The sequence below is a fragment of the Vombatus ursinus genome, unplaced genomic scaffold, assembly GCF_900497805.2.
Source record: "Vombatus ursinus unplaced genomic scaffold, bare-nosed wombat genome assembly UNPS02014848.1, whole genome shotgun sequence".
In the NCBI taxonomy this organism is placed as follows: Eukaryota; Metazoa; Chordata; class Mammalia; order Diprotodontia; family Vombatidae; genus Vombatus; species Vombatus ursinus.
This window is the reverse complement of record NW_020954626.1, coordinates 5,144,965-5,169,095: the sequence shown is the minus strand read 5'-3', so window position 1 is coordinate 5,169,095 and position 24,131 is coordinate 5,144,965. Positions and strand designations below refer to the sequence as shown.

General features: G+C 38.2%; 1 protein-coding gene across 1 annotated transcript in view; it reads left to right on the top strand.

Moving 5' to 3' along the window:
* Positions 1-22,890: 22,890 nt before the first annotated feature.
* The window catches only part of WDR72 (WD repeat domain 72), a 292,937-nt gene continuing 291,696 nt past the window's right edge, over positions 22,891-24,131 (top strand). The window contains exon 1 of the mRNA XM_027840835.1: positions 22,891-22,932. The gene's annotated coding sequence lies outside the window, so the exon portion shown is untranslated. The remainder of the gene's footprint in view (positions 22,933-24,131) is intronic.

Below are 24,131 nucleotides of genomic sequence, written 5' to 3'. Positions count from 1 at the left end.
AAGGAAAATAAAAACAAACACACCAATATACATTTTATGATGTTCCCCAATGAAATACAAACACTAAAATTGCTTCCAACTGACTGAAACATGGAATTCTGAAAATATTTCATTCTACTAGAGGAAATAGAGATCACAGGATAATAGATTTAGAACTGGAAGAAATAGAGCTTAGAGATAATTTATTCCCTCTCCCTCATTTTACAGATGAAGAAACTGAAGCCAAAGAAATCAAATGACTTGCTTAAGCACGTACAGGTAGTGAGTGACAGCAGCAGAATTCAAACCCAGATTCTCTGACTTCAAATCAAATGTTCTTTCCATTGTAACACACTATCTTATATGGTTAAATATTTTATTGGAAAGTGTGTTTTATTATATTTATTTTTATTTATATATCTTTTTATTTTTATATGTTTATTGATTATTATTATTTTAAGAGAGACTATCTGGTATGTTTCAGGGAGGCATGTTGGACTTAAAATACAGAAGACCTGGGTTCAAATCTTGTCTCTGACAATAGCTAGCTGTATGAACTTAGGCAAGACATTTAATCTCTTACAAACCTTGGTTTCTTCATTTGTAAAATTAGATTAATAATAAACATAGCAGCTGGCTGTTGAGAAACTAAAATGAGGGAATAGATAGAAAGCACTTTGGAAACTGTACAGCATTGTAGAAATGTCAGTTATTTCTCGCTTCTCTTTCATCATCAATGTCCTAGAGAATTTGGAAGAGGGTAAGAAATTCCACATTTTAAAAAATTTCCTTGACTCAAACCAATTTTTGCACCAAGTCATTTTCTTATAGAGCGCTAGGTGGCGCCATAGTGCACAGGGTGCTAGACCCGGAGTCAGGAAGACTCATCTTCCTGAGTTCAAATCTGGCCTCAGACACTTACTTAATTATACGACCCTGGGCAAGTCACTTAACCCTGTTTGCCTCAGTTTCCTCATCTATAAACTGAGCTGAAGAAGGACATAGCAAACCATTCCTGTATCTTTGCCAAGAAAATTCCAGATGGGGTCATGAAGAGTCAGGTACATCATAAAGGACTGAACAACAACATTGTCTTATGCTGGATGAAGCACTGGATTTGGAGTGAGAGGGTCTATGTTCAAGTTTTAACATATTATACTATATGAGGAAGGTAGGTGGCAAGTGGATAGATGGCTGGCCTCCTGTCTATTTCATAAATAAGATATTCCATCTTTCAGCTTCAGACACTTTTTTTTGGCTATCCCCCCATTCCTGTAATGTTCTCCCTGCTCCACTCCAACTACTGACCTCCCTGGCTTCCTTTAAGTCCCAACTCAATTCCTTCTTTCTGTTAGTTATTTCCTATTTGTGCTATCTATAGCTTGTGTTGTATATATCTGTTTACATGTTATCTCCCCCATTAGTTTGTAATCTCCTGGAGGGCAGGAATTAACTTTTGCCTCTCTTTGTATCCCTAGAGCTCAGCACAATACTTTGCACAGAGTAGACTTTAAATATATATTGAATCAAATAGATTCAGAAAGACCAGAGTTCAAATTCAGTGAGTGTGGGAAAGTGCTGTCTGCCTCAGTTTCCTCATCTGTAAAATGGGGGAAATATTAGCACCTACCTTCCAGGGTTGTTGCGAGGACAAATTAAGATATTACTTGTTTTGGTGAGGCAATTGGAGTTAAGTGACTTGCCCAGAGTCACACAGCTAGTAAGTGTCAAGTGTCTGGTCTGAGAGCAGATTTGAACTCAGGTCATCCTGACTGTAGGGCCGGTGCTCTATCCACTGCACCATCGAACTGCCCCATAAAATAAGGAATTATTTGTAAAGAGTTGCTTAACCCTTAAAACGCTCTACAGATTCTAGCTGTTAGTATACTGGGTTTGAGCTCTGCCTCTGCCACTTAGTAGCTATGAACTTAACAACCTTTCTGAAGATCGATTTCCCCATCTGGCAAAAGGGAATGATAATGCTTTCATTACCTGCCTAACAGCATTGTTGTGAGACTCAAGGAGATAATATATATAAAACACTATGTAAAGTCAGTAACAATTCATATTCCATGTATATCATTTTACTCATTCAACAGATGCTCCAAAGACAACACGTGCCTATTGTTAATACTTTTTACTTTATGTGAAAACAAATCAATAACATTCTCCTTTTACACATAAAACATTCCTTGGTCAGCATTCAGAAGAACTTCCTTCTTGTTTTAATTACCAAATGTGACCAAAGAAGACATTTGTCCTGAAGCAATTTGTGAAATTGTATATATTTTTTGGAAAGGGGAGATTCAATCTCCAGCATCCATAGACACTCACATAACCATGTGAGTTTATATGTGTGTGTGTTTAACACAATGTTTGGCACATAAGTAAGTTCTTAATAATTTTAATTGACTATTAATACATACATGTGTATGTATCTCTATGCAGATCTATGTATATCTAAATAGATATGCACTGATATATGTTTCTGATACATATATATACATAAATACACATATAAATATATATACATATAAATATATACATATATATGTAATATATAAATGTGTATGCATATATATGTGTGTGTGTATATATATATATATATATATGTATGGGTGGATGGATGGATGAATATACGTATTGAGTGCATGGACCTATAGTTTATCTTTGCAAAACAATGTCTTGTTGACCTGAAAAGTGACACTTTCCATCAGTACTTCATCACACTAGAGCTAAGATGACATAATAAATCTTCCCTGTTTGACACTAGCCTAATGTACTCTAAGTTAATGTTCCTCTATATGTTTTAATATGCTGACATCTGTCCAGAGTGGTTTTAAGCACTAATTATGCAGGGCCAAGGGGATTGTAGGGAACAAGGACTTGTTCTTGACTGGAGGATATAGTGATATTTGTAGCTGGCTAAAATCCAGGAGCTCTACCAACAGGCTGCTTTTGTCTCTTAACTCTAACACTACTGCAGTCAGGAAATTATTTTATGAGCTATAGCTATAACCTGATGTGACCTGATTTTTAAACAAATTTGAACATCCATAGAGGTGCGTTCCATTTTTAACACAGAACTCTTGGGGAGGTATACACTTATTCTGAAGAAATTGACTTTTTCCAACATCTGTGAAGCTCCTCTTTGGGAAGTCCCTTAAGACTATGGCATATTCTTTTAAATATTCTCAAATATTTGTGACAAATTTTTGACCTTTGAAAATAGATTTGATTTCTATAAGCAGTGGAAAAACCTTCTAGAGTTCAGTCCAGTGAGTATAGCGAATGAACAAACAGTGTCATTTTGTTTGAGGTTCAAAAATAAAATGTGAGAAATGCTGACAATGATTTCACCGTGTGGCTCTAAAGTTACTACCTAAAGAGAGATTCAGAGCCTGTTTTGAGGAAAGGCTGTATCTTTGAAAGAAATATATGTCCTCCCAAGGTGACTACTTGGAAGAAAATTATATTTATTGGGTGTAGGAGAAGAAGATTCAATTCATTTCAAACAGTTAAGTATCTACTACCTACAAGACAAAAAACAAAAAACAGGTCCTGCCCTCAGAAAGTAAAATGTAAGCATGTATTGAGAATGGATAGAGTGCTACAATGGGAAAAGGCTCTGGAATAAACCAGAGGGACTGGATTCTGGGTTCAGACTTTATCTCTACTGCTTCTGATCTGTGGTGACCTCTGGCAAGTCACTTGACCTCTTTGATCATCAGTTTTGTTACTCCTTCTCTTAAAATTTATAATTCTATTACCTGAGTCCCCTTCAATTCAATTCCCTGCAATTCAACAGGCATTTCTTAGGTATCTGCAGCATGTCAGGGACTGTGCTAAGTGCTGGGGACCCAAAGTCAAAAATGGAACAATCCAGGCCTTCAAGGAGTTTATGTTCTCCTGAGAAGAAACAAGATACTTACAGATTTAATGGGGATTAAACTCCATGGAACATGCACAGATAAGCAAGCATAAAATGTTTCTAAGGTAAATGCAAAGACATTTTTTGGTGTGAGAGGACTAATAACTTTGTTGTAGCATATATTTTAAATATCACAATGGAGCTGAAAACAGTCTACCCCACTTTGTTCCTTATACATTTATTAGATAGAAGCAAGTCTCAATCAATCAATCAACTACAGTCCTTAAACTGAGTGTGAAAGGTCTTTGAAAGCTATTTGATGAAGTAAATGAACCAGATAGGAAGCCTATGCTCATTGACTGAGGAATTTTTTCACGCCCTTTGGATCTTCTATAAAAGCACCAAGATAGATGGAATAGAAAAGTTTCAATGAGTGGCAAATCAGGAGTTCTAGAGACTAGGGCAAGCCTGGAATTGCAGTAAAATCCCTAAGGAAGAACTGCCTGAGGTGGGTAAGGGTGGGGTATTTGGAGAGAAGCCTTGACTTGGCCTTGGCGACGTCTCTTTCCCCACCTATTTTGCCTAGAAGAAGGCGTTTTGAGAGCTTTGAAAGTGTCCAAAGGATTTTGGATCTCCCAATGGTCTCCCAGTGGTGTCTCTAGATCAACTGACTATAGCAACTGTATTGGGAGTTAAGGAAAGATTGGACAGAGAGCCATAGCTCTGTAAGAATCTCATCAAAGAAATTATACCATGCATGCATAACAGGAACTTGAATACTCCACAGATGAGAGAAAAGGACTCCTAGAAGACAGGAGCTGTGTGACTTACCACTTTGCCACATGTGTTCTTGAAACTTGAGCCCTCTTTCTCCAGGACTTTGCATATACATGTAAGAGAAATCATCACATACTTCTGGGTAATATTTTGAATCAACTACTCTTACTATACCACCCTAGTAAATGTCCCTTACTTAAGGCTGGTTGACTAATATTCTTTCTCTACAGATAATCTTGTGATAAAGGACACCATTTGGGGCTTGAATCAATGGTATTAGACAATCACCCCACCACCATCACAAAAATTCCTCTAGAGTACCTCTAGAATCTTGAAAGGGATATGTAGCCTTGCTAATGGGCCTGAGATATATCTGTGTGGGTGGGAATTAGGACAAGCATTTTCAGAATTTGTACAGGCTATACCAAAATTAATATCATTGCTTTTAATCTTTCATTTCTTGTATTGATTCTTTGTCTCATAGGTCTTGAAGGCTTTTTTAACCCTTCATGCCAGCCATGTTGCCTTTCCTCTATCTCAAAGTAACCTTATTCATTTGCCGTGTGGATCCTATCTATCACCTTTTAACATAAGGTTCATGTGAGTAGAGATTGTTTCGACTACTGTGTTTGCATCCGCAGAGCACAGCATAGTATCTGGCACATAGTATATGCTTGTTAAGTGATTAACTAAAATTCCAGATGCCGCAGAATCTCTACCCTCTTCTTTGTTCCATAAAGATGGAAAAGACTTCAGAGGTCAGTTGATTTGATAGAAATAGAGGCATAGAGGTGAAGTGACTTACCTAAGCTATGCAACTAGTAAATTTCAATTCAATTTAATTCAGAAAAGTCTTATAAAGCACCTACTTATTATTTGTAAGGTACTGTGCTGGGTACTGGGGATAGAGAGATGGAAAAAATAATCAAGGAATTTGCAATTTGGGAAAATGATTTGTACATACCTAAGAATTGTGTAACGTAGAGCATGATAGAGACAGAAGGAAGATCTAGATAAAGTACTCTGAGAAAACGTGAAGAGGGATTTAGCTGGGGGATATCAAAGAAGGCTTCAATGAGGAGGTGGCTCCTGAGCTGCACCTTGAAGAAAGAGAAGACTTTCAACATGGTAGTAATTGACTGGATTCAGAGCTCAAAACCAAGTCTCCCACCTCCAAGTCCACTGCAGCACTTTGTGGTTTACTCCACTGAGTCAAGGGCATAATTGAGATGAGGAACTACAGCTGCCCCAAAAGAAACTATGAAGCAAGGGTGGCCATCTTCCCATCCTAAAGCTGTCTGAAATATAAACCCTGGAGAACCAATCATCATTACTGCTCCATTCACCTTTTAGCTAAAAATTTCTTACTACCACATCTGGTTGCACAAATAACTAGTGATTCCTTTGTTCTGCTCCTAATCCTGGTGAGAATCCCTCTTAAAACTCTTCTACTCACAGCATTAGTCAGAGTCTCCCTATCTGGGTCTCTGCTTTCAATTTCAGGCTCAAACTGCTCACTCTCATCTGAATCTCAAGTCAGCTGTTCCCCTGATGGGATCTGTAGAATAACCCTGAAATAGCTCATCTCTTTCCTGGCATATAGCCCAAGAATCAGTCCATCCTCATAAATTTTGAATTGGTATTCTACAAAAAGAGGACTTTTTTCTCATATCTTTATCCCACTCCTGCCCTCCTTCACCAAACTACTTTGATAGGTAGGTGAGAAATCATATGCATGTATATTTATGTTCTCAATATAAATACCCGAGCACACAGATCATATCGAAAACGCTATTATATTTGGGTTATGTCAGCCCTTGGTAAAAAAGAATCACTATCAATCTACATATGCTTTTTTGAGAGTTACCTCCAACACACACACACAGAGACACACACACAGAGAAATAACATATATTTGTTCAGGCCAATAGATACGGACATGATAGGTCACAAGAGCTTTTAGATTATGGAATGATTTTAGAACTACCAAATAATATTTATCTGGACATGCTGGTCATCAAATTTGAGCATTTATCTCAATCTATGTGATGAAGTTGTATCCGTTATAATTAACATAGAGGCAGGGTAATATGGTGACTAGAATGCTAAACCTGGGACCAGGAAGTCATCTCACACTTTATACTAAGAAAAGTTCTAAATGGATATATGTCTTAGACATTAAAGGTAACATCATATATAAATCAGAAAAGCAAGAAAGACATAATCTGTCTAGTTTATGAATGGGGAAGAGTTCATAATTAAACAAGAGATCGAGAGGGTAACAGAAGGTAAAAAGGCCAATTTTTATTATATAAAATTAAAATATTTTCACACAAACAAAGCCAATGCAACTAAGATTAGAAGGAAGGTAGAAAATTGGGAAAGAATTTTTACAATCAGTCTCTCTGATAAGAGTCTCATTTCTAAAATATATAGAGAATTAAATCAAATTTATAAGAATACAATTCATTCCCCAATTGATAAATGGTCAAAGGATATGAACAGGCAGTTCTCAGATGAAGAAATTAAAACCATCTATAGTCATAAGAAAAAATGCTCTAAATCACTATTGATTAGAGAAATACAAATCAAAACAACTCTGAGGTACCACATCACGCCTATCAGAATGTCCAACATGACAAAACAGGAAAATGATAAATGTTGGAGAAGATGTGGGAAAATTGGAACACTAATGCATTGTTGATGGAGTTGTGAAATGATCCAATCATTTTGGAGAGCAATTTGGAATTACGCCCAAAGGGCTATAAAAATGTGCATGCCCTTTGACCCAGCAATAGCACTTCTAGGGCTATATCCCAAAGAGATCATACAAATGGGAAAAGTACCCACATGTACAAAAATGTTCATAGCAGCTCTTTTTGTGGTGGCAAAGAATTGGAAATTGAGAGGATGCCCATCAATTGGGGAATGGCTGAGTAAGTTGTGGGATATGAATGTAATGGAATACTACTGTGATATAAGAAATGATGAACAGGCTGACTTCAGAAAAACCTGGAAAGACTTGTATGGTCTGATGCTGAGTGAAGTGAGCAGAACCAAGAGAATGTTGTACATAGTAACAGCCACTTTGTGCAATGACTGATTGATAAACTTAACCCTTCCCAGCAATACAAGGATCTAAGACATCTCCAAAGGCCTCATGATGGAAAATGCTATCCACATCCAAAGAAAGAACCATGGAATTTGAATGCAGATTGAAGCATACTATTTGCTATTTTTTTTCTCTTCTGTTGAGTTTTGTTTCCTCTTTCTGGTGGTTCCTCCTATTGGTTCTAATTTTTACTTACAACATCACTAATCTGAAAATATGTTTAATAAGAATGTATATATATATAGCCTATATCAGATTGTGCACTGTCTTGGGGAGGATAGTGAGGAGGAAGGGGGAGAAAAATTTTAAACTGAAAAGCATATGGAAATGATTGTTGATAAATCAAAATAAATTAATTTAAAAAAAAAGAAAATGGGAGAGGTGGCACCAGAATCAAGAGAGGTAAATGTTGCTTCAATTTTCCAAAAATGGAAAGATGGCAGAGCCTGAAAACAGCATGTTAGAGAGCTTAACTTCTTTTCATGGAAAAATACTAAGACATACTATTAAAGGGATGATTTAGAGAAGAAAACAGCAATCATTACAAGTCAGGAGGGCTTTATCAAGAACAGGTCATGCATTACTAATTTCATTTCCTTTTTTTGACAAGATAATCAGGCTAATAGATCAAGGGAATGGTGAAGATATAATATACTTAGATTTCAACAAAGTATTTGACAAGTCTTTCATAATGTTCTTGGTGACAAGATAGAGAGATGTGAGGTAACTGATAGAATAGATAGATTTGGAATAGTAGATTTGGAATTGTTTGAACACCTGGACCAAAATAGCAGTTATTTTGGGTTTATGTTACTCTATAGGGTGGTCTCAAGTAGAATGGTCCCTTGGATCTATCTGAGACCCTTTATTCTTCAACATTTTTACCAATGACTTGAATGAAAACATGGATGGCATTTAATAAAATTTGCTGTTAAAAAGCTAGTAGGCACATCAAAACATTTTGGATGATAGGATCATGACCCCAAAAGATCTCAATGAGCTGGCATGGGAAGCCAAATCTAATATGGCTTAATGTAATGGGGACATATGCAAAATTTTCCACTGTCTTAAACAAAATCAACTTCACAATTATAGAAATGGAAAAGTATATGTTAAGACAACAATAAACACAAAATGAATCAATGGTATGTGACACGTAGACTAAAAAAGCTAGTACCATCTTATCTGTGATGAGATACAAAGTTCAGAACAAAGGAGAGGATTATTTTATATTACCCTACTTTGAGCAAACTACATCTGGGCTACTGTGTTCAGTTTGGGGAACATTTTAGGAAAAAAAACATTCACAAGTTTGAGTGCATCCAGAAAAGGGCAAGCTAGATGGTGAGAGGCACTGGATATACAACATACAAGAATTCATTCAAAGAAATGAGCGTGTTTAACAAGGAGAAGTAAAGACTATGGGATACCATATCAGTAATCTTTATGTATTTGAGAAAGGTTATGTATGTGGGAGAGGAATTATAGCTGTTATGCTTGGCCCTAGAGGGTAGGCTTAGGAGGAATGGGTCAAAGTCTCAAAGAAGTAAATTTATGTGTGATGTAAGGAAAATGCTTCCTGGCAATTACAATGGCCTAAAAGTAGACTATGCTGCCTCAAAGAAGTAATGACTTTTCCATTCCTGGAGGTCTTGAAAGCAAAAACTGCATGACTATTGGAGGGAAAGTGCTTTCTAAAGGACAGGCTGGACTCGATGGTCTCTGAGTTCCCTTCCCACTTTTAGATTGTGACTTAAGTCCTTAAAAGGACTTAAAAAGACATCCCTTCTCCCATCTCTGTGCATTTTACCCGATCTGATCCCTCTGTCCTGAGAATCTTCTCCCTTCTCTGCACAACCTTTAAGAACTCTGAACATCTTTCAAAACTCAACTGAATCATCTCTTACATGAGGACTTTTCTGATTCTATCAGCTACTAGTTTAGCACCACCCTCCCCAATTGCTTTGTATTTATATATTTTAAATTTATTTTTATATTTCCCTTGATATAGTGATCCTTGAAGGCAAAGGTTGTTTCTTTCTCTATCTAACTAGCACAGTACCTAGTGCTTCTTGATAGATTCATATGATCGATTCACCTAGGTTAGCACAGAGGAGTGGAAAGTATATTAGATTTATAATCAGAAGCCATAGCTGGGTAGCTAGGAGGTGTAACGGATAGAATGCTGGGCCTAGAGGCAGGAAGACTCATCTTCCAGAGTTCAAATCTGGCCCCAGACGCTAGCTGTGTGACCCTTGGCAAGTCATTTAATCCTATTTGTCTAAGTTTTCTTTTCTGTAAAATAAGCTGGAGAAGGAATTGTCAAACCGCTCCATTATCTTTCCCAAGAAAACCCCAAATGGGGTCACGAAGAGTCAGACACGACTGAAAATGACTGAACAATAACATGAAAGTCATTTCCTCTTCCTATGCCTGTGTTTCTATTAAATAAAAAAGGAACACTAATAGTTGCATTAACTACCTCACAGTATTACTATGAGGAAAGTAGTTTGTACACCTTAAAAGTTAGGTGGTTTAGTGGATAGAGTGCTAGGTCTGGAGTCAGGAAGACTCGAATTCAGCCTCAGACACTTGCTAGCTCTTTCAACATGGACAAATCACTTAACCTCTGTCTCCCTCAGTTTCCCCATCTGTAAAAGCGGGAATAATAGTAGAACCTATCTCCCATGGGTATTATCAGGATCAAATGAGGTAATATTTGTATAGCACAGTGCCTGGCAGATAGTAGGTGCTTAATAAATGTTTGTTTCCTTCCTTCCACTGCATAAAAATGGTTATTTAATAAACATCTTCAGGGGGCAGCTAGGTGGCGCAGTAGATAGAGCTCCAGCCTTGGAGTCAGGAGGGCATGAGTTCAAATCCGGCCTCAGACACCTAACACTTACTAGCTGCGTGACCCTGGGCAAGTCACTTAGCCCCATTGCCTAGCCAAAAAATAAAATAAAATAAAATAAACTTCTTCAGTCTTTTTCTCTTAGATTGTTCCCTGGCTATGAACATTGTCAAATCTCTCCTGGAAAACATTCCCTTGACCCTGCTATCATTGAAAGTCTCTATCACATTTCTTTCCTTTATTGCCACCCCAGACTTCTTGGAATCACAGAATTTCTCAGTTGGAATGGACTTCAGAGACTATTTCTGCATTAGTACATACATGAGGAAGAAATCCCCCTACAGCCTATCTAACGAGCAGTATTCCACCCTCTGTCTGAGGAGCTCTCATTTGGAGGATCCGCTGCTTCTCAAAGCAGCCCATTCCACTTTTGCCTCCCTTGAATTTTGTTTGCATAACCTAAATTTACCTCTTTGCTATTTCTATCCATTGCTCCTAATTCTGTCATCTGGGTCCAAGCAGAACAAATCTAATTTCTTTTTATCAAAAAAATTGTCCATACCCATTGATTCTGTTTCTTTGCCACACATTCACTGTTAAACCCTTGAAATCTGGCTTTCATTTCCACTACTGAATGGTTTCTACTGAAACCATTTTGGGAAGGACATCAGTGACCTTCTAACCACAAATCCTTTTCTCAATCCTTATTCTCCTAAATATCTGGAACATTTCATGCTATTGGCCCTGCCATTTCTTCTCAAAATCTCCCTGCTGCACACCTCCCCTTAGCTTTGGGTGTGGAATCTGCTCTATACATACATACATTTTCTGCCAGAAATCTATTCCAGGTTAGAAGCATTTTATGGGTCAGCATATACTCAAAAACCAGATCTCACAAGCCTCCACTTATGTGTCTTCTCTTACTAGTCTAACTGGAAGACCTGTTGGTTCAAAGCAAAAGACATTTAACTGAGTAACAAAGGAAAATAAATGACAAGAATGACTCCCCTCATCCACAGGAGAATACACTCCCCATAACTTGACACTGCACTAGTGAAGAAAGAAACACATACAGGGAATTCGTGGGCGGGAAACAGATTTGGAAGGGCATTTTTTAGAGCTGTATGATGCTAGTTGACATCATCGTATTGCTCCCGATTTCTGGGGCATCTCCGATGAGTTGATGATGCTCTCTATTGCCCCCTGCTGGTACTAACTAAAATGCTTTTTCTTCCCTGTAGGGGACAATTTTTGCTTGCTCTTTAGCTTCTTTGGGAGGCAGAGCCCAGCCAGCTAAGAAGGCTTAAATACTTTATGTGTTTTATTATTTTTATAAACTGCTCTTTCCTTCCTTTTTCTACCTCAGGCTCTTTCAGTAAAACTCTGATCTGGATTATGATTTGAATTTTTTTTTAACTCCTATCATACCACTGGGTCCCCTTAGCCAAAGTCCCCTTCAATCATCCTGAGGACTTCGTTGTTGTTGTTCAGTCATGCTTGACTCTTTGTGATCCCGTTTGTGTTTGTTTGTTTTTGGGTTTTAGTTTTTTTTTTGTTGGTTTTTTTTTTTTTTTTTTTTTTTTTTGCAAAGACACTGGAGTGGTTTACCATTTCCTTCTCCAGCTCATTTTACAAATGAGGAAACTGAAGCAAACAGAGTTAAGTGACTAGTAAGTATCTGAGGCTACATTTGAACTCAAGTCTTCCTGATTCCAAGTCTGGCACTCTAGCCACAGCACCATTCTACTAAGCAAAATTGCAAAGGAGCTGGGCAGAGTAGAATGAAGAGGTTTCTTTCATACTTCAATAATGCCCCTCATTTCCATGCAAATCAACTCAGGAGCAAGACTGAAAAGCGACTAGAGAAACTGTTGCAGTTGGCAATCTTTGCTTTATACCCTTCAGCCTCCCAGTAACCAAAACTGTTCTTCTCTCTACTTGTGATATTATGCTATCCTATTCTTCCACCTCCCTTTCCCTCTTCATTTTCTTTGTTGCATCCTTCAGCCACCTAAACAGTTCCCAAAATAGTTCCCAAAGTTTTTTATTTAATGAAATAAATAAAAATACATTTAAGCATAGATAATATTACATTTTGAAACTAAGTTAATATGCAACCCTGAGGGATCCTTATGTATGGATTAGTGACTTTATTTTCTATTTGAGTTTGACACCACTGGGCTAGATCATCTACTCCAAGAAGAAATCTATGGTGAACACAATTTAATTTTGGAAGCCATGAAAGATTTTTTATGAGATATATCTCAGGGACAGGAAGATAAGAAAGGGACAGATGGGAGAAAACATCAAATGACATTAAATGCAGTTTTGTCTCTTAATCAATGTTCCTTTGACCAAGTCACCTAAAGTTTCTGGGTCTCATTTTCTTCACCCAGAAAATGAGAGGATTAGGCAAGATGACTATAATGTGTCCTTAAATCTCAAAATCTACAATTTTATGATACAATCCACTCCATATACCCTTCCTAGATCAATCTTCTTTTGACTTTAGGGAGAAGCAGAACCCCAATAGTAGATGGGAGCTTTCCAAAGGGCTGTGAGGCAAGGCAAGACAATGCTCTCCGATGGATGGATATGAGAGACTAGGCAGAAAAATCAACATTATTTCTTCCCACCTGAACCTAACAGAATCCCCAGGTTCCAGATGGCAAGGCCAACTCAAGGAAGGAACACATAAGAGTGTTTTTCTCCATCTATGTGTGTTTCCGATTGACACAATCTCTTCCCAATTGTACAGTGTTCAGGTGAATGGCCAAGTTACTTTGGAAGTTGTTTTGTTTATCTCTGAACTTCAGTTGGTTTTGGACCCAAGTCCAAAGTGATTCCTCAGTGATTTATTTCCTCTTCTAAGCTTGTAGAAAGCATCTAACACACACACACACACACACACACACACACACACACACACTCATACACACACATATGCACTGAATTCCCCAAACCAATATTTTCTGTGATTTGCACGACACTGTGTAGATCATGAGCAGTATGGAGTAATGGTTGGAGTATTGACTAGACAATCTAGATTCACATTTATCCTCTAATATTTGCTAGGTATGTGACCATGGACAGGTAACTTAATTCCTCGGTACCTCAGACTTACCTATTAAATCACAGAAAGGTTGCTGAAGGAATCACACATCCTTGTATGCATTTAGTGTGTAGAAGGGTAGGAAAAAACTGCGTAGGATTGACACTTAGGAGATCTCTTGTAAAAAAAATATCATAGACAGTCTTTGATTTCATCCCTTAGTTTATGTAAATGATTTTTTAAAATGTCTTTTTTCATTGTCTATAATGCTCTCCTTTCCATTAAATCATTAGCAATTATATGTATGTATGTGTGTACATATACTATATATATAGTGTATGTATTTATAGTACATATATATATAGTGTGTGCATATGTGTGTATAGTATAGTGTGTAAATTATATATAATGTATATATATAGTGGTGCATACAGTGTGTGTATATTATATGCAGGATGAGTATATATAGTGTATACATATAGTATATATAGTATGTATATGTATATACATATATGTACACAGATTACATATATATGTTGATTTGGAAAGTATTAAGCACCATACAAATAGAGGGTAGTATTTTTATTATTATAAATTGGAGATGACTGCAAGTTCCTAAGATTGGTTTGCCTGAGATAACAAATCTAATGCTCGGAGACTAACTACATAGTCCCATGTTTCATGACCTTTTCTGGGGTCATGAAATTAAGTTCTAAGAATTAACCTTCACTGTATGTCACACTGTGCAGAAATCTATGGGGCAGTTTTTCTCATGGAAACTTCCATTTACTGATGATTAAAGAGAGGATGTTGCAGTCATTTATTTAAGACTCTCAGACAGAATTCACAAGGAGATCGCAAACCTCAGGCTGTCGCTGAGTTACCCATTCTGCTACACTGTCTCATATCATTATTCCTTCTTCCTGAGACACAGAAATTGTGTGTGAAACTTTTAGTTGTGGTCATTGTTGCAGTGACAACTTTAAATTGCTTCACTGTTCACCTTTTCTGAGACAGAAAATTCTATCATTTGAAAAATAAGTTGACTTGTCTTGTCTCATTTTGCTTTCAATGGAGGCACTTCCAAAACCTGAAGCAGAAATGGATTTGACCTTGAAAGCTTGTGTAAGAAAAATAACCTGTCTAAATGTTAGTTTTCACCTAAAATATTATATTATCAGGCTGCTCAATGGCACTGCTATAATCAAGAATCTGCCATCATTTATTTTTTTTAACTTCAAGTTTCAGGGTCTTATAACTACTTTGAAAAGTCAGTCCAAGGTAAAACTTGGCAGTACAAGGTCTTAACTCAGGAAAGATATTTTTAACCAATTTTTTTTTAAAAAAGCTTTAATTGTCAATCTCAGTTGCTTTCTATGTAAGCCTTTGAATTGCTGTTTAGTAGAAGTGAATATATGTGAATGCTATATTCACGTATATCATATATATGTGAATATGTGAATGTTGTCATTCATTAATTAGACTTATGAGACAAGACTCCTCAGAAATCATTTGATCTACAACACAGAGTCAGACCTCTGAGTTTAATGGTTTAAAGCAATGTCCTAGAAGGAATTGCCCCATATTTAGCAAAATATTACTAGAAGTATTTTTTGTGGAAGCAAAAAAAAAATAACAACAATAACAAAATAGTGCTGAAACAAAACAAAAACCTAGAAACAAAGTAGATATCTATCAACTGGGGAATGGCTGAACAAATTGTGGCATGTGAATGGAATGATGGAATGTAAGGAACAATAAATGTGAGGGAGTCAGAAAAACTCATGGGAACGAATGTAGATCAAAGGAAGTAGGACCAGAAGAACAATACACATAAGCACTACAAAAATGTAAATGAAAACATCATTAAAAGGCAAGTCAGACTCTTTTTAATTATAGCAAATATTCCTTGTCCCAGAGAATTTGTTGTGAATCATACATTGAAAGGAGGTTGGAATGTGTTGTATGCTGTCAGACATGGACTCCATGCCTGTACCTGTTGGTTTTGCTTAATTTTTAAAATCATTATTATAAGGGAAGGTTTTTGATGACATATAGAAAGGAGATATTAAGGGAAATGACTGTGTTGTAAAAACAAAAGACATCTACAAATTCTTAAAAATAATAAGATAATGTCTCAAAATTGTTGTTCAGCATTATCAAACATTTGTTGACCAAGAGTAGGTGTATTTGGTGGTTTATTCAATTGGAAATTACTACATATGTAATGTTGGGCCATTTATTTCATCTCATTGGGCCTCAGGTTCCCTCACTATTAAATGAGGGGGTTGGAATAGAAGAGCTATCAGTTCATTCCATCCCTAAAATCCTATGATCCTGTTCTTGAAACTTATGACTATATGAGTCAGTTTGACACAGTTTGTATAAGATGGAATCTCTGATTTCAGGTCACAATCTAGTGGCAAGCTTACGTGGAATCTCAGTACTAAGCTCCACTAACCACAAATTCTATTGTGAAATGAATTCTATTCACAATTTCTTCCTTAAATGATTGTAAGCAAAGGCAGAGCTAGACTTTGTATTATTACTGTGCCCTGAAAACTGAACTGGTTAGTGTTCATTTTTAGGTATAACTGAAGACGTTGATTTGGGATGGCATAGAGCTATTGATTATGAGGCCAAGTTCAAGGGTTGTCCCTTTTCCACAGAACTGCTGTCAAGAAAGATGTCAGACTGAATTTCTCTTAGGATGGTTCATAGACTGAATGTCTCAGACAATCAAAGGAATGAATTTATTTGTTGTGAGGGAACATATTTACCAAATAAATACGGAACTTTAATATTATGTGACAATAACCATGATTCTTACACCCAATCCAACATTTGCTCCTTTTTGTTAAGATTTTACTTACTAGAGCAGTTCTCAAATATGGTCTGGGGAACTGTGGTGGCCCTGAGATCCTTTCAGATGGTACTCAAGGTCAAAACTATCTCCAAAATAATGCTAAGACATTTTAATTTCTAATATAGTATATATAATGCACATAAACAAAAGTTCTTTAGGGGGCCTTCAATAATTTTTAAGAGTGTAAAGGAGTCCAGATGCTAAAAAGTTTGAGAATGGCTCACTTAATGGATAGCTATAAGATCACAGGGCAGCTAGGTGATACTTTGGATAGAGTGCCAGACCTGGAGTATGGAAGATCCGAGTTCAAATCCAGCCTTAGATACTTACTCGCTGTGTGACCCTGGGCAAGTCACTTAACCTCCATCTGTCTCAGTTTCCTCACCTGTAAAATAGAGATAATAATAGCACCTACTTCCCAGGGTTGTTGTGAGAATCAATTGATAATTGTAAATAATTGTAAAGCACTTAGCAGGGTATGTGGCACAAAGCCAGCACTATATAAATGTTAGCTATTGTTATTCTTGATAATAACAGAATTAATAATGGTTTAAATATTACATTAATTATTGATTAAATCATTAATCAATCACTATCAAGAGGTTTATTTAATTTATTATTGTTCAATTATTAATTATTAAATTAACAATTTCATAATAGTTGGAAGGGACTTTTAAAGTCCCTTCATTTTACTAATGAAGACACTTAGAGCCAGGGAAGTTAAATAAGTTGCCTAAGGTAGCACAAGAATGAAGTGGCAGAGCCAGCATTGGAATCCATGTCTTCTGACTCCAAGTCTCACACTGTTTTCCCTTCACCAGGCTAAGGAAAGACTATAGCTTTCCTGAAGGAGTTTATTTGTGTCCCATGAACTCATAGTAGCTTTTAAGAGCAATGTAATTCTTACTCAGCACAATTCTCTATCCCTGTAACCTCTATCTACTACTCACTTTCATTTATGCCTTTTATAAAATTACCAAAGATAGACCCATTTGAATAGATGTTTTAAGATTTAGGGCCAGAAAGGACTTGAGAGATTATCAAGTTCAATGTATTCCATCCTCCTTGCCCCCATTTTACAGATGAGCTTACTTTCAGTCTATTGTATGGTGACTTCCAACTTCAAAGATAGACAGTAGTGGCAAACTTTTACCTCTTTGCAACTAAAATAATTTGACTTTCAAAGATTTATTTTTAAAACCTACAAACTTAAGACCTTGATTCATCTTTCTTATTGTACCCTGCATGTATGGTCAAGAGGGTGACAATAGAATAGAGAAGCTGAATTAGGAAGCTAAACTTTAGATAAGGTTGCAGAGACAGGAATGGTCAGCAGGAGCAGGTGATAACAGTTAGCTGCCATAAAGAACCACTATCAGAAAACCATTATCAACCATTATCCAATAAAAATCATAATTGCAGGTGACCCAAAGGGCAACAGAATGCCACGTGGAAGGCATTTAGAGACTGTAGCATACTTATGCACAGGAGAGTCTCAAGGATATTGTCCAATTTAAAAAGCAGGTGGACCAGTTATTTAGTAAAGGTGAAAAATAACAAATGGGAAACCTGAGTATTTTACTAGTATCTCTAAAGACTAAAAAAAAAAATCTAGAGGAAAATGTCCAGGGCACTGGGTAAGTAGTCTATGGTGGATCTATGGAAGAAGATGGACAAGAATTGCAGAGGATAAGAATTCATGGATGGGTATGACTCAGACCACTAACATATCAGGGAGCACATAGAGCCTGGATACTGCCATCCTTGTGCTTTTAATCTGGAAGGGGACCACCACTAGTAGTCTTGACTTATGTCTTGCCACTGGATCCCGATGACTCTGGAGGATCAAGTAGGCTTATTACTTTGCACAGCTCTGCCTCACTTAAATCCAATCCACTTGCAAGTCCAAACTTCACCCTCCTGACATCATTGGTCCTCTTCAAGAGCAAAGGAGGAACAACGACAGTCTGAAAGACATTCTGTTGCTGTGCAGGTAGCAATCCCCTTCTCTCTCACTTGGCCCCATTCCGAAATTCCTGCCTCCCTGGTGTTTCTCTCCATAGGGACCAGCGTTGCTCACTGACCACACTGCAAAGTTGTGGGATGGGTCACGCCCTTTCCCAGAAAACTGTACACATAGTTGGACTATCCTCTGAGCTGTTGCTATCCTACCAGTCACTACCAGACTGTCAGTCTTCTATACCTCCTGTGCTATACGATGTCCTCTGGCTCCACCCTACACTTGCTATAGTGCTCCAGGTGAAAGTATTTCTAACTGTTGCTGGTGATTTACATGGGTAAAGGGAGTACCGTGGATGAGATCATCTAAATAGCAATGTGTAATATACTTTGAATTGGAAAACACTCCACTAAATGCCACAGATAAGACCTAAGTTCTGATTAGGGAACCAAATTTCTTTCAGTGAGTGATCTGTGACATATAATCAACCTCAAAGGCTTCCTCAAAAGGTGGTGGGTTCCCATCCAGGGAGGTCTTCAGCCTGAGGCTGTCTGATCATTGTTGGTCATATTGTATTAAGGATTCCTTCTCTGTATAGATTGGACTAGATGGACCCTGAGCTCCCTTCTAGGTCTCAGATTTTGTGATTCTGTGACAACAGGCACAAAAGTACAAAAAGAGGCAGAACAGTTAAAGCAAACGCTTTATTTTGTTGTCTCAATCACAGGACACCAAGCTGTCACATGGATAGGCTTAATTTAAAAAGTCAAAATAGAAAAAAAAAACTGCATTGGTCAGATGCCAAGAAGGAGCCTGGGCAGTGTGTGTGTGTGTGTGTGTGTGTGTGTGTGTGTGTGTGTGTGGAAAATTTTCTGAAGCAACATGGAATCTTAATGAGGAAAATATCAGATGTTAGTTTTCTGTTTCAGCAGCTTTGTTTACGCTTTCATCAGGTTTAGAGCTTAATAGCTATCCATAATAGTGAAGTATTCATTTGATGGTCAATGTTCTGTAGTCCTGCAAGTCCTTTTTATTTCCTAGCTTAAATTCCAGACTCTATTTGGGTTAGCTCAAACTCTTCAATTCTTAGCACAGCACCATCATGGATGGATGTTTAACAAATACTTTTTGCTTGTTTCAATTGGTTTGACCAGATTCATTTCCTTAGGCCTTATTTTCGTTCAGTACTTTTAGTAAGCCGGGTAGTCTAGTTGAAAAGAAAGCAAACTACTCAGGTACCTCTGAAGACATATTTTAGTCTTACAAAACCCTTTGATACTAAGAAGAGGAGATGTGGACACAATCTAAGTATCATAATAATGCAACACAACTACCAGGGAAATTTTTCTCTATTCACCTGAATCACTTTTACAAACAAAACTCCTAGCTCAATGAATTATAAAGTGAGTAGTCATTTGTTTTCTGATTCACAGAACTGAGGCTGGAGATGTTTTGCTTATAGAAATGGAGTAAAGGAGGAGTTTGGTACTTTTCTCTGAGTACAAAACAGACCAAAGAAATGGCAACTTTCCTGCCCTTCAGTTTGGGATGTGGTGGAGTGGGGAGAAGAACTCTTAAATAATTGGAGAAGTTAGAAGAGGTAGAATGCAAGATTTTTAGGAATTAAGAAACCTGCTATTTTGTTAGGCCAATAGGAAACAAAAAGAGAATGAGAACCACAGATTTAGAGCTTCAAGAGACCTTAAATGTCATCTGGTCCCATCCTCACCCCCCATTTTATAGGTAAGGAAACTGAGATTCAAAGAAATAAGTGATTTGCCCAAGATTATCACTCCAGGCTAAGTAGAAAAAGACCTCCTTGGAAACATCCTAGCTAAGATAAGATCAACAAGTATTTACCAAGCATGTCCTATGTGCCTGGCACTACCCAGTCCTGAACATGCTTAACTGTAGCAAGGGAATGTTAATTCTATGTTAATAACATATGTAAAATGATGTGCAAACCTTCAAATTCTATAAGAAAGCTATTTACTACTACTACTATTACTACTACTACTACTACTACTATTACTACTCCTATTACTACTACTACTACTACTACTACTACTACTACCATCCTGGGGATCCTCAAGATCTAAGGCTAAAAAAATCCAATGTAATTTCTAAGTAAAAATGAGTAGTAGTAAAATAATTCGGGAAAAACAGATAATGCTTATATTTTTTAAAGAGTACAGGAACAATAATTTGGGTTAACCAGGGTGTTTCTCCTCTACTTTTAAAAGTCTATATATTTGAAAAGTCTATATTCCTTTTATCATGGTGACCCATAGACCTGATATGAGACTACAGAATATTCCCTGATAATTTCTTCACAAAAGAGGACCATCCTCCAGCACCACCCCCAACCTTGGGACTTAACACCTGGCCTTACTCACTAGGTTTTCCTGAATCCACACTCCATTCCCTGGGAAGCTCAATCCATTCATTTATGGAGCTCCCTTGCCAGGACCCAATTCAGTTGATAAGTGACTAAGTGTGTACAAACTAACCCACTGAGCCAATTTATCTACAGCAACCCCTAGATAGTTAGACCTGGTTTCACATTCTATCCATTCATCAACCCAGGTCATCTCCTCCCACCACTTTTCTACCTCCCCAGAACAATACACTCTTTTGGGTTACCTTTCCTCTATAAGTGCTGGTGTTTCTCCTAATTAAATTACTTGAGGACTGGGGCACAGCATAGTATAAGTGCATAATAAATGCTTTACCATTCATTCATTCATTCATTCATAATTTGACTCCAGACTACCTTTATGTAATAGACTAAAGTGGCTCCCTATTGGCTCCAAGATCAAGTATGAAATTCTTTTAAAGCTTTTTATAACCTAGTCCCTTTCTACTTTTCAGTCTTCTTACACCTCTTTCCTCTCTCCATACTCTGGAATCCAGTGACACTGGCTTTCTTGAAGATCCTCCAATGGAGCATTCCATCTCCAGACTTCAGGCAATTAATTTTACTTGCTGTTCTCCCATTCCTGCAACTCCTTATCTCAGCAGCCTTGTTTCCCAGGAGTCAACAAAAATCTGCATGAGCCTTTCCCAGTTTTCCTTAAACTGAGTGCCTTTCCCTCTCTTCATTAGCTCTGATTTATCCTGTGTATGTGTATATGTATGTGTATGTGTAAGTACATATGTGTGTGCACATATATGTATGTACCATGTGTATATTAGACATACATATAAATGTGTACATGTGTGTATATGTATTTATTATATACATATATTAACAGTTATTTGTATGCTGTCTCCCACATTGGACTTCCTTGAAGGCAAGGACTGTTTTTTGGCCTTTTTTCCAAATCACCAGCATTTAATACAGTGTTTGACACATAAATAGATGCTTAATAAATCTTATGGACTTGATTCCCCGAAATCATTTCATATCACTCTCCTTCATAGTTAAGTTCCAGTCAAACTGACCAATCTGCTCCCTTTTCCCTCCCCCCACTGCATGTTTGCACAGGAGTCTACCCCCACCCCCCTCACCCTCCCCCACCCCCGGCTTTCCCCATTAATGCCTGGAATGCTTTCTCACCTAAACTCCACCTTCTAGAATTCTTAACTTCCTTCAAGGTTCAACTCAGGTGCCATTTTCTGCAAGCAACGTCCTGCTTTTTGCTCCTTAAATCATCTGCTGTTTCCTTATTCTTGTGTTCATATGTTCTCAGAAGATTAAGCATAGGAACCAATTTTCATATTTGAATTTGTATCACCAGTACTCAACATTTCCTTGCACGCTTTGGTTTTGGGTTTTGAGGGAGCTGGGTTATCTGTAATTTCATCAGTACAGGGAATTCCTGGTGTGGAAACTTCCTCCATCCGTGGAAATCAATAACTCCAACTCCCTTTCTTTAAGGTGGTATATTCTTTATCTTAGCCCTAGTAGGCACTTAATAAATGCTTCTTTAGTTGAATCGGAAATCCAAGGTCCAAAGCAATCCACAACTATCCACCACTTCCCAGAGTGAACCTGGCCCTAACTAAACCTGCTCCAGCTAAAGCTTAGCCCAGTGCCTGACATATCTAGGCGCTTAATAAATGCATATTACTGACCACTGCCTCCTCAGGGCTCTATCAAGACTTGACCTTCCTTAATTCTCTCTTCATGGTCCTCTAACCCCCAGAGAGCGTGCAGCGCCAGTGACACTTGCCCTGGGGCCTGTTTTCTCCCAGAACCAGGGGTTTGGGCGGAGAAAGGAGGCAGAGCGGGCTGGCTGGCGTCTGGAAGGGCAGCTCAGGGCAGGGAGAGCAGGTTGGGCCAGCTCTGGGGGCAGTCGGGGCCGGCACGGAGCCGAGGCGGGGTCTGTGGGCTCGGCTTGTGTCGGCGAGGCGGGGAGCCGCCCAGCTAGGAGAGCAGGGGATAAAAGCCGGGCCGGTGCAGGCCCGCCCCCTCCCTCCAGCACATCGGACAGGGAGGGCTCAAGCCGGCGGCCGGGGGTAAGGTGTGAGCGCCGCTGCTGCGTCTCTCCTTTCCTGCGCTTCAATGCCGCGCTCTTTCTTAAACCACGCTGTCTAGGCTTATGCCCAGCCCGCGTCATCCTCCCTCCCCATTTTGTCCCCTTCTTGGATATCCCCGAGCCAAGGGGTCCGGGGTGGGAGTGGCCTCCTTCCATACTCTTTTTGCTATATATTCAGGCTTTATACCCAGGTAGGAAAGGGCTCACAAACTTCCCCCTGAAGACTTCCTTTCGGTTAATATCTTTAAACTGCTTTTCAGACGTCTTATGCTTTCTCTTTGAGTGGAAAAACTGCACATATGCAAGTCTTGTTCACCTTCTTGGGGTCCGGGGTTACACTATATTTGGCCTGTGGTCTTTTTCCGGGCAGGTGTGAAGGGGCTGGGGAATTACTTTTCCCCTATTTTCCTGTCAGACACCCTTGGTGACTCATTTCTCGAATTGTAAAGTGGGAACGGGGTGGGTTGTCATGTTGTCTCCCTAGTGGTTTTGCAATCAGACCTCCGCCAAGACGAGCAGATTGCGGCGAACCAAAGTTTAGAAATTACTTCAGGTTGTCTCTCTCTGCCTGAATGAAACCTTTCCTTGTAAAAAGCAGCTGTAAAGGAGCTCTTTGCATCCATACCTTTTGCTTTACTGCGCTGTGTGGGGTTACACTGTTTCAATCAATTAACATTTAGTAAGCGCCTACTTAATACTGGGGATGCAGAAAGAGACAAAAGACAGTGACCGCCCTCTAGTAGCTCGAAATTGCTTTGGAGAGAAACAAAAGGAGGCTAAGACACTGTAGAGTTTTCATGTAAGAAATCTTCCACTTAATGTTTATACTAAATATGGCTAACTCAGTAATAAAAAAAAATGTGTAGGAGTCATTTGCCTCAAATAGAAAGTACCAAGCCTTGGGGTGCAAGGGGAAAAATAATTATTGAGTTGCCCTGGTCGTCTCTAAATGCCAAAATGCCAGATGATTATTTCTGCTCTATTGGAGAGAGATAATTGTAGTAGATGGGTGCAATTGGGAAGCCTTCTACCTCCTTACTCACCGTCCCTTAATTATTGCAGCTTTGTTTTTCATTTCAACATAGCTGACTAGGACTCAAAACAATGAAGGAAACACTCCTCTGGCTCTGTCAGCAGGGTTTTATGCTAAAGGATTCCAAGGTCAAGTAAAGGAGATTA